General features: G+C 33.1%; 1 long non-coding RNA gene across 1 annotated transcript; it reads right to left on the bottom strand.

Moving 5' to 3' along the window:
- Positions 1 to 860: 860 nt before the first annotated feature.
- On the bottom strand, positions 861 to 12510 carry LOC106484614 (uncharacterized). Its single transcript, XR_001292596.2, has 4 exons — positions 12310 to 12510; positions 2528 to 2636; positions 1396 to 1490; positions 861 to 1115 (listed from the first exon to the last, which is right to left on the bottom strand). It is a non-coding gene; the product is annotated as an uncharacterized lncRNA (long non-coding RNA).
- Between the last annotated feature and the right edge of the window lie 508 nt (positions 12511 to 13018).

Here is a 13018-nt window from a genome sequence, read left to right as displayed (position 1 = left end):
TGTCAGAATTTTTGCTTAACCAGACCTTTGGTCAGATGTAATATGGCAAATCTTATGATCTTTTCCAAAAGTATTCCAAATATAGATACACAGTGGTATAAAGGAGTATCCTTGCACAAGAAATTCTTTGGTTATAAGATCCACTGATCAACTTTTGCTTTGTAGTTGCAAAGAAGCCACTCAAATTCTATTCATACTTGGTAGGAACTGCAGACCTATTAACAGTAGTTAACAATACTGTCTACCACGGAACATTGAAGTCTCCTGAGAAATCCATAATGAAAGGGTGGACTTACTATTATCACATCCTATGATAAAAATTTCTACTCCAAACTGACTATGAAAATTTCCCTGACCTGGAAGAATCAGGAAGCCAAGTAGCTACCTACCTATATTCTGCAAAACAGGATGTTAAAACAGATCCCCAGAAATTCTGAAAATATTAAATGATAACTTCTAGTGGTTTTCAGAGGACTTAAAGCAGATGCTTGAAGGGTCCCAATGTAATCACTGGGGCTACCAGACTCAGAAACAGAACATGTATTGCCACTGTGAGTTCTGACAACTAAAATATGTAGCTTAAAGGGAACCTCAAATGAACTGAATATCAATTAACTTCAGATTGAAAATTAAAATCAAACAGAACCGTGGCCTCTTCTTAGGAAGAACCACCCTTGCAAAAACAAAACAAAACAAAAACAAATCACCCACCCACCTCCAAAAAACAAATTGAATACCTCTTGTTTTTTGACAAGAAGGTGCTGTTACAACTTTTATTGATGATAATTATAGATAACAATTTAAAGTCTTATAAATATGAGTACAATTTTCAAATAATTAAAGAACAAGATGGTTTCCATAGTTTAAAAAAAAAATCTCTTGAATTTTTCAAGCTCTTGATAACTCTTATCCTTAAAGGAGTAACATGCAATACACCACTGAAAATTACACACAAGGGAATATTAGGATTTATGTCCAGTTTAAGTTTGTTCCATCAGGATTTTACCTGTTATTTTCAAAATTTCACTTGGTGCTGTGAGCCAAAAAGCCTCTGTATATTCTCATCAGCTTCAGTGAGATGGTATCATCAAGAAATTCAGTTGCTCTGTCTTCATCTATTGGCAGGATGGTACTATCATGGTATATCATTTTGCTGCCTACCATTAAGTTTTCTATTATAAGACAGATTTCAGTTGCTTAGAACTTTGCCAAAATTCATCTGCTTGGATTGAAATTTGTCTTGCTGAGTTTTTGCTCAAGCCCAAATTGTCTAGGAAAGTTCCTATGAAAATGACATGGTCATTTCCAAGAATGAGATTAATAAATGTGTGTGTATATGTGTGTGTGCATATTTGTGAGCATGTGCATGCGTACTGAGAAAGAAAGACTGTTTACCTTGAAGTCTAATATCCATTTTATTGAAAAGTTCTGATGCCTTAGAAAAGGGTGGTGTCTTGCTATGGCGTTTAATTATCTTGTCTTTCTTCTGACTTGGGAAAAAAAAAGAAAAACAATTAAGAGAATTTTTCAGATAACCCTATGTGGTTGTAGCACACATTATCTTGGTTGGCATAAGGTGGCCAACAGGTATAGCTTGACATACACAACGAAAATGACATCCCTGCTAGTGAAGGTGACTGGTTGCCAAAACTTAATCTGCTCCTCTTCAGGTCAGACAGCATCCTACAACAAGTAAGGAATTCCTTTACAGTAGCTCTTTTTGCAAAGAGTCCTGATGAAAGGTGCTAATTCAGTTTTACTCCTTTTTGGGCTGGGTACCTCCTGAAATCTACTCAACTTGGGATCAGGCCCTGAGGCGGATTCCAGCTCTTGCGCCTAGTTTTCTTGCAGAGCAGTCCCAGCAAAAGGTGAATAGACTATGATATAAACTGGCAATGCATAATTTTTGATAACATTGATGCTGTGGTGCTTGGCACCAGACTCTCTTCTGTGTTATCTGTATTCTACTGTCAATGTTCACACAACATAGAAAAGGAAACATTTTGGTTTTTAATATACAAAGAGTGCAAGATGCTAATCTTGGGGAGCCGAGTCTCAGACTGCAAATACCTGTGTAAAACAATTGAGACTAAGAGATGGGGTGGAAGCAGTATAGTAGACTACCATAGCAGTGACTGGTTCAGAGAAACAATAGAATAACAGCCTAAAATTACCAGTTACAGGGTCTTTGCAGGAGAAGTCTTTCTATGTAAATTTTTCAGTCCTGGCTATGATCTGGGTGTTTTAATATGATTCTAGTAGGGGGATTTTCATGATGTAATGTCTCTGTTTTCTGTTTCCTTTTTTTGGGGGGGGAGGGGGTGGAAGGGGAGGAAGAAAGGAGATTACATAAAATTACTTTAAAACTATTATCATTGCAAAGTCAAACCTTCAGAATTCACAATACATCAGAATTAAGGATGCCAGGCAATCTTAATTTCTGCTTCATATATGTATTCATATTTGCATGGTTTGTAGCTATTCATTACCACTTGTTATTACCACTTTCTTAAAACATTCAACTTACTTGATGGCTGTGCCCACTTATGGAGCAAATAATTCAGTATTTTGGTTTATCATCATTGATGTTATCCTCATTTTTGTCTCAGTGTTCATAGTGCAATATTCAAGTGTTGCTGTGAATACAAAATTATTCATTATCTCATAAGCTTCTCTATGAGAGTTTCCAAACCTTTAAATTAATTCACACATAATTCATTTTAAATCCCCTAATCATCCACACTGCACACATTAGTTAGCTCCAAAACAAGAACTTGGAGCAAACTTCTAGTCCATTCAGTGGCAAAACATGGAACACAAGGAAAATTTACGTCTGAGTCTGCATCCTACAGACAATGTCAATATGAGCCAGTTCATATGATCTGAATTAAGAAACAGGGCTCTGACACAAATAAAAAGAAAGTATAAATATAGCCATTGAGTGTTAGCACTATGGTATCTGAGTGTTTCATAAATATCAGCATCCTGTGACAAGAGAAGATAGTTTTGTTAACATTTTACAGGTAGAGCATTGAAGCAAACAGAGATTTAGAGGATTGGGTTAACAGAAAGAAAATAAGGAGGCTCACATAAAGCAAAAACACAACGGGAAATCCCATTCTTCCCAGTCATCACAATGCTCACTTGGGAGTGAGCCATGAGTACATGGCTTAATTTCTCTTTCATTTTGAAGTAATTTGAATCAACATCATTCCATATTATTTTAAGATGGATTGCTCTCGCAGTCTTTCTTCCAAATTTCCACTTTGCATGGCCAATTTTAACATTTATCAAATCAAAGAGAGACAGAAAAACTCATATTTGCTCAGGGACTATTGTCCTCCCCTGAAACATGGATGACATTGGCTCAAATCCCCTGTCAGACAAATGGCAGAACTGAACCCTGTTTTCTCACATTTTGTGTTAATATTTCTTAAGACCTTAAAGATCTTCAGGTGTTCAAAGCAAATTATCATTGACTTCAGTTTTATCTGGGAAAGCTCAGACTGCTACAAATCAGATGACAGAATCTAAGACTGGGTATTCAAAAAAGTTTAGATGAGGTAGTTTGCCTGACTTCTATGGGAGACACCAGGAAAATATCTAGTTGTCCAGCTCAGTATTCAACTGTCTTCCTCACACAACCATTTTTTTTCTTAAACAAACTATACAGCTTCCTACTTCAACAACACAGGAGGAAAGAGTCCTGCAGAAAACAACCTACATCACTGTACATCCTTGACTGAGTCCTTGATCACTACCTTTCTTGAACTGCTATAGCAAGGACTCAGGTAAATCATAGCCGGTTGATGTACAAAGACACTGACATGAAGTTTAAAAAAAACTGCTGATCTGAAATGGCAAAGGGTTGGGGTTTTTTTTTTTTTTTTTTGATCTAGCAATCAGGGAGGGTGAAGAGAAAAGATTAACTTAAGAAAAAAATATTTTATTTTTAGCTATACAACAGATTGGCTGTGTAAAATTTTAGAAATGTTGTCCAAGTTAAAAAAAAAACAAAAACAAATCAAAACAAAACCTAGGCTACTTGACAGTTTGTATGAATCACACCCGCAGAACCACAGGCTTAAAAACTTTTTCAGTATTCTTAAGGCAGTCGTAACTTATTTTTTTTTCTTCATATGCTGCATCTTTTAAATATATGCTTCACTTCTTTGTCATCTGGCTCTGTCCCATGTTGGGATTGCTCCCTGTGGTTAATTAGAGGTGACTAGGATTTGATTAATCTCAAACATGTGTTATATATGCACAATATGGAAAACTGCATGCTATATTTTTCTACTTAAAACACGCTTGAATGTAATGGAAATAAGCCAAACTTTTTTTAATCACTCAGGACCTAATCTTATCACAATGAACAATATGGATATGATCAAAATAAGACATTCTAATCCATCTGAAGTGTTAAAAGTTCACAGAAGTATGCACTAATCATGTACAGTATTTCTCAATATAATACTAGCAGGATTTCAAATACATGAATGCATACCATCTGAGCATCATTGCTATGTGTAAGTCTGAAGTTCTCCACCTCTCTTTCTGTTTCCACAAAGTGTTGTCTCAGCCTGACAATTTTCCTTTGTCCCACATTTTTGGCATGGCTCCTGTTTTAACTTTTTTGAAGATACTACCCACATTTTTCAGACTTAAGGAGCTAGCAGACAACAATGACTATAACACATTTCCATTCTTTTTTATATAGCTCTTGGTCTTGAAAGGTCTTTAAGAACTAAAGTACCACTGTAATCATGTAAATAAGCTCATTTATTATTCATATGTTTAAACAAAAGTTTCAAATTAATAATCATGCATGTTATAAGAGGAAAGTTCCTTATATAAGGAAAGTTAAGCATATGATTAAATGCTTTCTGGGTTTATAAGCATTTTAAAGATCAGTCCTAGACGGAAAAGTTATGAATACTTTATGTCAGATTAATGTAAAAGCCTATGCACTTTCGTGCAAATAAAAGTATGGTGAGTCTTAACAAAAGTTCTGTAAAAGATTTCCTCAGGCCATTCAAAAGAGATTATTCTAAATAAGTTAAATATAACAATTTTAATTTGAAAAATGACAATTATTTAATTTGCTGACTCTTATTTTTTGATGTAGAACTTTGCTGTTATTACTATAATTATTATTATACAGCCTCCAGTGCTAATTGAAATATAATTCTAATTAATTTTTCCTATAGCTGTACACAAATCAATAACTGTAAGCATCCCAAAGGAAAAGCATGCTGTATAGCCCTCCAAGTTCCTAATGAATGCAAATAAGCTGACCTTTCTCTGACAACTATGAATATTATTTCACAATTTTACCATTGAAATTGCTGTAATCAGCAATTCATATTGCAAATATGGAGCCAATACTAGCTGAAAATAACTATGCATTACAAGAAAGTATATTATATAGTTACTATAGCGAACAAACTTTATGCTTTTGGGACTCAATTCCTCTAATATATGTTGCTGAATAACACCTTCAAAGAATATTTGAATGCTTTCTTATTTATCACAAAAAATATATACTATTTTGTATATCTTTGGTTTTAATTCTTCTACTTTTTATTGTTCAATATACAAATACCTTCAAACCTTGAATTATTATTTTTTGACAGTAACTCTTTTTTTTATAAATTAAGGCAATGAACCTGAAATGGAAAGATTACATTCAAAAATAAAAAAGCAGGATTCTGCTTTTTAAAAGATGCAATATGCATACAGAAATACAGTATTTCTCATGCAATGATATAATAAAACTGTGAATGAACACAACAGGTATGAAACAATGAGCTACTTTCACATAAATGCTTTTCAAATAGTGCCAGAAAAAATAAAGTATAAATGAAAGCTAGAATACACTTTTAACATCATCTTTATAATGAAAGGCCTACAAAGGTTTAGAAGGAATTGGAATTCTGAGTACTTGCAATAGATCATTCTAGTTTCTACAAAACATTAAAAATGTCTATGAAATTGTTATTTAGTACAGGTTTGCAAGAATAATACCTACACTAAACATACTAATTACAGATGCACGTTGAAGTCAGAAAAAGTACTAGGATCCAAAAAGAGATAAAACTTTCTATTTTAGCCCTTCTCTTCAACATATCTTCTTGAAATACATAATGTTGGAAAGTACCATCATCAACTGAATACTGTATTAATTAATATATTAGAAAGTCTCACTATTTGGCAGACAGAAGTTATTAAATTCCTATAAGTAATTTCCCTAATATTATTAGTTCTTTTTGTCCTATTTTCGTGTTTTACAATAACTAAATATCTGATTTAATAAGCTTTCAATGCTCAAAGAACATAACAGAATTTCAACTAATGTCATGCTAATATAATACGCATGATATTTTAAAAGAATAGTCCTTTCTTGATGACATTTCTTCAAGATCTGTAGGTTCATACTTGTAATTCTTTCATGTTCAGAGTGAATCCCTGCTACATCTCCCTCATTATTGATCTTCAAGGCATTTCTCCCAATCCTTTTCCCAGTGTGGTCACTGAACAGTATAAAAGTTCAATAGGAAGATCAGCTGCTCATCCACTTTTTGCTAAAGCAATTTGTATTATGGATTTATTTTAGCCGTCTACAGTGGCAGTTGCTGTTTTTACTATTTAAATGCTTTGATTATCTGACCTTGCTTACTTTATCTTTTTAAGTGCTGTGCATGGGCTTTAAAGTTGATCAATAAATGGGGATTCCTCCACCACATTATGTTGAAATCAATCCTGATTCAGACTATTTGTATTTTACTCTTATGAGTCAATCTGTCTTTCTTAATTTTATATTCTCTTTTCTTAAATAATTTTTCCTGCCACTGCAAATGCTTACTGTCAGGTAGATTTCCATTACAATCAATTCAGCTTTTCCCAATAGTAACTATGGTGTCTGGGAAGACACAAATGTTTTCAGGATAACATGATGACCAGGACAGTCTTCTCATACATTTTAATTATTATTTTATTAAATTATTTAATTTTGTGTCAGAAGTACTGTGAAATATGATAAATACAAATTTTCACTTACTTCTGATCTTCATTTTTCCAGTAATATTCAGAAAACTACGGGTTCATGAACATTTTTTTTTTTTCTTAACTGTAGTTTTATACAGCCATTTAGAAACAGATAAAATAATGGAGCCACCTGATCTTCAGCTATGTCATGGTAAACCTTAAAATACTCCAATGCAATTGAAGAACTAAAACTAGTCCTGAATTTGTGTAGTGTAAATAATTGCACTCTCTAAGAGACATTTCCCTCTTAGATGGCATCTTATTTATTTTAGATAAACATTTTTATTTGTTCAAGTTTTTTAACTTCTTAAAAATTGTAAAGTTTATATTGCTTAATTCATGATGAAAGTCTTATAACAGCAATAAGGAGCGTTAACATGGATATTTCAAAATAGAAAAGGAAAAGGAGACTAAATCTAACAATAAAGTTAACATACTATTCATCTAGTCCTGAGCATTTAGTGGATTATCTACCTAGAGCATATAAACTTACTGAACTACAACTTTCGACCTCATCTGAATATGTCCACAGAGATTCAGAAAAGGGAAGCCCTTTTTCCCCCTCTTTAACTAAATCACAGAAGAAAACATTTTGGGGGATTTCCACTCTGAATTAGAATACAAACAATCACTTCATGTATTTCCTGTAATGTTTAAATCATAATTCAAAAGTTCTATAAGAAAGCTTCATAGCTATAAAATAAAATAATGATCAATACTTAATATTACGACAATTGTCATCTTCTGTCTTGCAAACGTGAACATCTTTTCACAATTTCATAGTGTAATTGGCTTCACAAGACTACTGATATTCATAAATATTTGCAAGACTGTGGTCTAAAATGGCATTAAGATGTGAGGTTATTTTGCTCAGCTTACTAGATAAAAAACTATTTTTTTCCTTGCATAAAAGAAAACTTACCTACTCTTCAATTTATCTTGTTCTTCAACTGATTGAGAGTATTTCTGCCTGAAGCTTATTCCAAGTCCAGTGGACACTGGGACCTTGAGAAGCTGTTATTGTCTCTATTTCTTTGATGCTATTATCCTTACCTTAAATTTCTCTATACTTTTTCTGAATCTTTAAGAGAAAATAGGAATTTTTCTATATTAGGCTAGAACATGATATATAAGATGAACCTTTCATAATGACTGGGAGTATTTCTGCCTCAGTTGTAGCAACATGCAGTGCACACAGTGCTGACTCTGATGAGAGAGGGAGGACAAAAGCAGACATGACACAATATCTTAAATATTTATATACTTACGAGATATTAATATTAAAATAACTTAAGAAAAAATAATGTGATGAAAGAGGTTTAAATCATATTAGATCCAGTGATGATGCTGGTGAATATTCAACCTATTTTGTATAAATTACTATTAAACTTATGTTACAAGCATGGTCAAAATGAAAGTTAGCATGTAAAGTAGCTAATAATAAACATTCATTAAATGACGAGAAACAGATTAGGATTTTCATTGCAAGTGTATTAAAGTAATTGTGTATGTGTATGAAAGGGAAATGGCTTAGGCATCTAATGTAGAATGTATCCCACACTGAAAAAAACAGCAAACATGCAATAATTCTTTAGATGGGGCACAATACCATATTTTTTCTGGAAATTATTAGTTTAAGAAGTGCAAAATAATAATCTCTAAGATTTTCTTGTTTGAGACTTCAGTATATATACATGCACATTTTTTAAATAATTGCTAAATAATTGCACTGAAATCCTGGCCTCTCAGTATTTTTACAGGTAACCTTAGTTAATGCAGAATGTCACTCCTGAAAAAAAGATCATTTTTTATTGGTAATTCACTTCAGATTTTCAGTGTAATAGTTTCTTCCTTTCTTTTTAAAATTCCACTAACTTATAAAAATATCTATTTCATTATGGGGTAAATTACTTTAAGCACTTCTGGAATTTTTGGGTGTGGGGAGGGGTGTTGCTTTTGCCAAAATCTTAGCCACTTAAAAAATAAAAATAAAAATACAAAGGAGGATAAAAATTGCTAGCAACCATTACACAATAGCTTCTAGTACATGGTGGGAGGAGGGTTCAACTTATTATGTAATGCTTATTAACATTACTTCTGAAGATTTTTCATTTCATTGTGACAGCAGAGGGGAAATTTAGAAAAATTCACTGTGCCAAATACTATGCATTTCTGCAGAGCACAGCTTAAAAGAGACAAGTCCATACTGTTTCCCTCAAGTGGGTAAATGTTAAGAGAGAAGAATCCAAGTTTCATGATGCAGCAGCACAAAGCTGGGAAGTGAAAATTATGTTGCAGCAGAGTCTTGAAAATATGACTGTAAAAGTTAATCAATAAAATGTCTATTCCTGTCTATTCACTAGAGGCCCCAGCTGCATAACTTCACACAATCGATACTACAAATTATTACGATTTCCAGGTTCCCACTGGACATTCCGAACAAATCTTTCAAGTGTAACAGGCTTATATGGGGTGGAGGGGGTGTGTGGGGGGGTGGGTGTTACTTTAGGTTTATTTCATTCAGAATAAATATAAAGAAAAACAAAAGCTTTTGACTTCTTAAAACTTTCAGTTGTTTTTTCTCTGAAACATATATATTCTGGGCATCCAATGAAATTAGCAGAAAATTTTTTTACTGTTCCTTATTTTTACTCTGGTAAACTGATGAAAATAATGGACCTTTTATTATTTTTAAATCCTATTCAATCATTTCCTTTTTTTACCACTTCCAGGAAAAATAACTTTTAACGCACGTTTTTACAACAAGGAAATAAAAGCATACAGAAATGGACTTTTCCCCTCAAAGGCACCACAACAGCTATAGCAGAATATTAGCTCTCTGTGTAGTTTTAATGCACCAATTTATGCTGCACTGCATTTTTCTTCCTATGGTCCTATGCTCTCGCCTTGATACCAGCTACTTTTGCCATATTCACTAAGCAGGAAGGTAGGTAAACTCCAGGACTGCATGACTTTGAATAAGTCAGCACCGAAGGGATGCTACTTTACAAGATGTGCAGTACCCTTCATAGAGGCTGAACATAACCTCTGTGACACCCCCAGTCCCAGAGGACCCAGGGGAAAGAGAGCCATTGTTCTTGCTGTCTCCCAAGGAACAGAACGCAGGAGAAACCGACTTGAACAGCAGGGCTGTTTTTCAGGTCTACAGTAAAATTTTATTTTAACGGGGAACTTCAAAATATAAACTCTTTGAATTTTTGTTTAGTTTTTAACTTTATCAGCTTGACTTTATTATAACTATTGTTTTAACTGTAGCTTTAATTTTTCCAGATTCAACAAAAACTTCTCTGACTCTACTCCTGCCATAATGAGATATAATACTTTTTAAAAGCAATGATGTCACAAATATAAGGTTGAAATTTAACCTAAGAGTCGAGAAAAAAATTATTGAGATAATCTATAGAGCTAACAAAAGATTACTCTAAGCCAAAGCTTATTATGCTTGTGTACTAATGTAACAAACTTTTAAACTCTGAACTACTATAGAAAACAGCATAGAAAAGGGTAGGTTAGTTAATAATTAATGTTAACAGACTCGGTTCAAGTTTTGATTTGTTCACAGAATGTACAATATAAAATTGTAATAAAGTCTCCCTGAAAGTGTTCCAGTGATTATAATTTGGCCTTCTATTTTAACATTAGTAAAACTCATTTCACTCAACCGTCGAGAAATTCCTGCTCTCTCAGAAGTTGTGTTTCACCACACAGTCGATCAGACACAGCTGGGAGTTTCAATCCCCTCCTTCTACCGATATCTCACACTAAGTTACTCACAACCAGTAGTCTCAGAAGTTTGTAACCTTTTTACTCTCAAAGAAGCATCTACAGAGATTGGCATAACATGGGGTTTTGGCAACTGAGAGGAATCTCTTGAAAATGGTTAAGAAAACCTATTGTGGCAAAAGATTCAAGTTAGGTTAGGAAAGCAAATCAGTGACACTACTCTCCCTAGAGGAGTACTAGTAATGTCTTTAGAGAAATAACTACAGGTTGAAAACCACCAAGCTATTTTATTTAAAGAAATGAAGACATATTACTGAACACAATGTTTTTTCCATGGAGCTTTTCCCAGTCTTCAGCAGATAAATTAACTTAAAACATTTGAACTACAGAAAGGCTGAAGTTTGAGTGCAAAAGTCACTTACACTGAGCATACAAATTATAACATTATCATATTTTGATTTTAGAAGCATGATGTTTATTGCCTCTAAACTTAACAAACCTGCTCTCAGAGGAGATTTGTTGATACAGTCTTTGATGCTTGCCACAAATCTAAGATAAACATTTAGCTTTAAATGTTCAGTCCATCACCAAACGAACAGACTTCTTTTTGCAGCCAAGCTATCTTGCATAAAGTACTCATCTGTGTTCTGTGACATTACAAAACAGCTTGAAATTCTATCCGTATATTTAGTGACTGAGTAAAATAACTTAACTTGAGTAAGGAAAAAGTAACTGTTTACATACAATAAGGCAAAAAGAATCAACTGAAGTGAGTCATTTTTACCATACTCTAAATCTTAAAAAATAGGAATAATGAATCAGTTTGTGGCTCAATATAAAAATACGTTAAAAGTTTGCTAATTTATCTAAAAACACAGTTGTTGAAGGTTAGCACTTTTTAATTAAATTTGCAGAGTTAATATTTAATCAAATAGACACTAAATTGGTCTCATAAGAACAGAGGTACTTTTATCAGTGTAAACTTTTCTGAAGTACAGTATGCATTTTTTCTTCTAGTTTATGTTAGCAACCTCATATGTGCCTTGCTGTTGTGGCTAAAAGTTCAAACACCAAATTTCCTTTAATTTGGTAGTGTCTTGCTTAGAAGCAGCCTCTTTAACAAAAAAGAAAGACAATAAGACCCATATGTAACCTTTGGTCTCTAAAAAGAGGAAGATGAGAATACCATTAATATATAGGTAATAAATAAATTCCATATATTATTTTACTGGAACACTAGAGAATCTTTTTAATTTCTACAGTAAAATAGATCACTAATAATAGTATTTTTCCAACATCCAAAATTTTTAAGTGCTCAAAATATTTTACAGTGTACAAAAATCAATCATTTAGATTTAACAGTTTATTCACTAGAGTTATAGAACACATTTACACTATATCTACACATTTACACTATATATTACCTGAGATAATTGTTTATTACAATACATATTAAAAGGATTTACTGTTAACTTTAATGTCTTCTGTTTCTCAAATACTAAAAAAGCAGTAACTCACTTGTAATCACTAATTTCTTCTTCAGAAGCTATAATACGTTCTCTCAGGGTCTTCAGCTGTGTCTGTGATTTTCTACTGTTCTGTTCTTGGCGAACTGTTTCTGCTATTTGCTCACTTAGCTGCTCTTGAGCTGCTTTCAAGCTGGATTCCATTAGAAGAAGTTTTTCATCTTGACTGGCAAGTTCTTGGGCTGAAAGATAAAAAAAGCATTACATTTTAAACCCAAGCTGAGTGATATTTTTGTTTTAAATGTAATGCAATGCAACCCCCCTGTAAGAGCTAGACAAATACTGTTTTCAGGAGAAGAGCTTCTTTCAGTTCCCAAATCTTGACAGGAAAATATGCCACAAATATATTAACAGCTGTCTTAAGTCTCTTTCAATGTATTTTAGTAAACTTAAAGAAACTTGGGTTCAATATTGAGCGAACATTTAAACTGCTACCAAATCCTACTGTATATACAGACATTCTGTATTTAGTTCATTCTAAAACAAACACTTATTGCCTTCATATTTTGAAATGTAAGTCAATCTAAATTTAGGATCACAGTTTTGAAAAGATCTTCTAAGATGGCACAATCATAATGTATACAATTTAAACTGAAAATCTTCTATTTCATTATGATTCTTCATGAATTACAGAGTAGATGCATAGCAAAAAGCCATTCTTTTCCAAGGTCATCCAACAGATGGCAATCTTTCCTTAGACC

Source organism: Apteryx mantelli, chromosome 2, assembly GCF_036417845.1.
Source record: "Apteryx mantelli isolate bAptMan1 chromosome 2, bAptMan1.hap1, whole genome shotgun sequence".
Classification (NCBI taxonomy): Eukaryota; Metazoa; Chordata; class Aves; order Apterygiformes; family Apterygidae; genus Apteryx; species Apteryx mantelli.
Note: the sequence above shows the minus strand (reverse complement) of the source record. Positions and strands in the feature narration are given on the sequence as shown.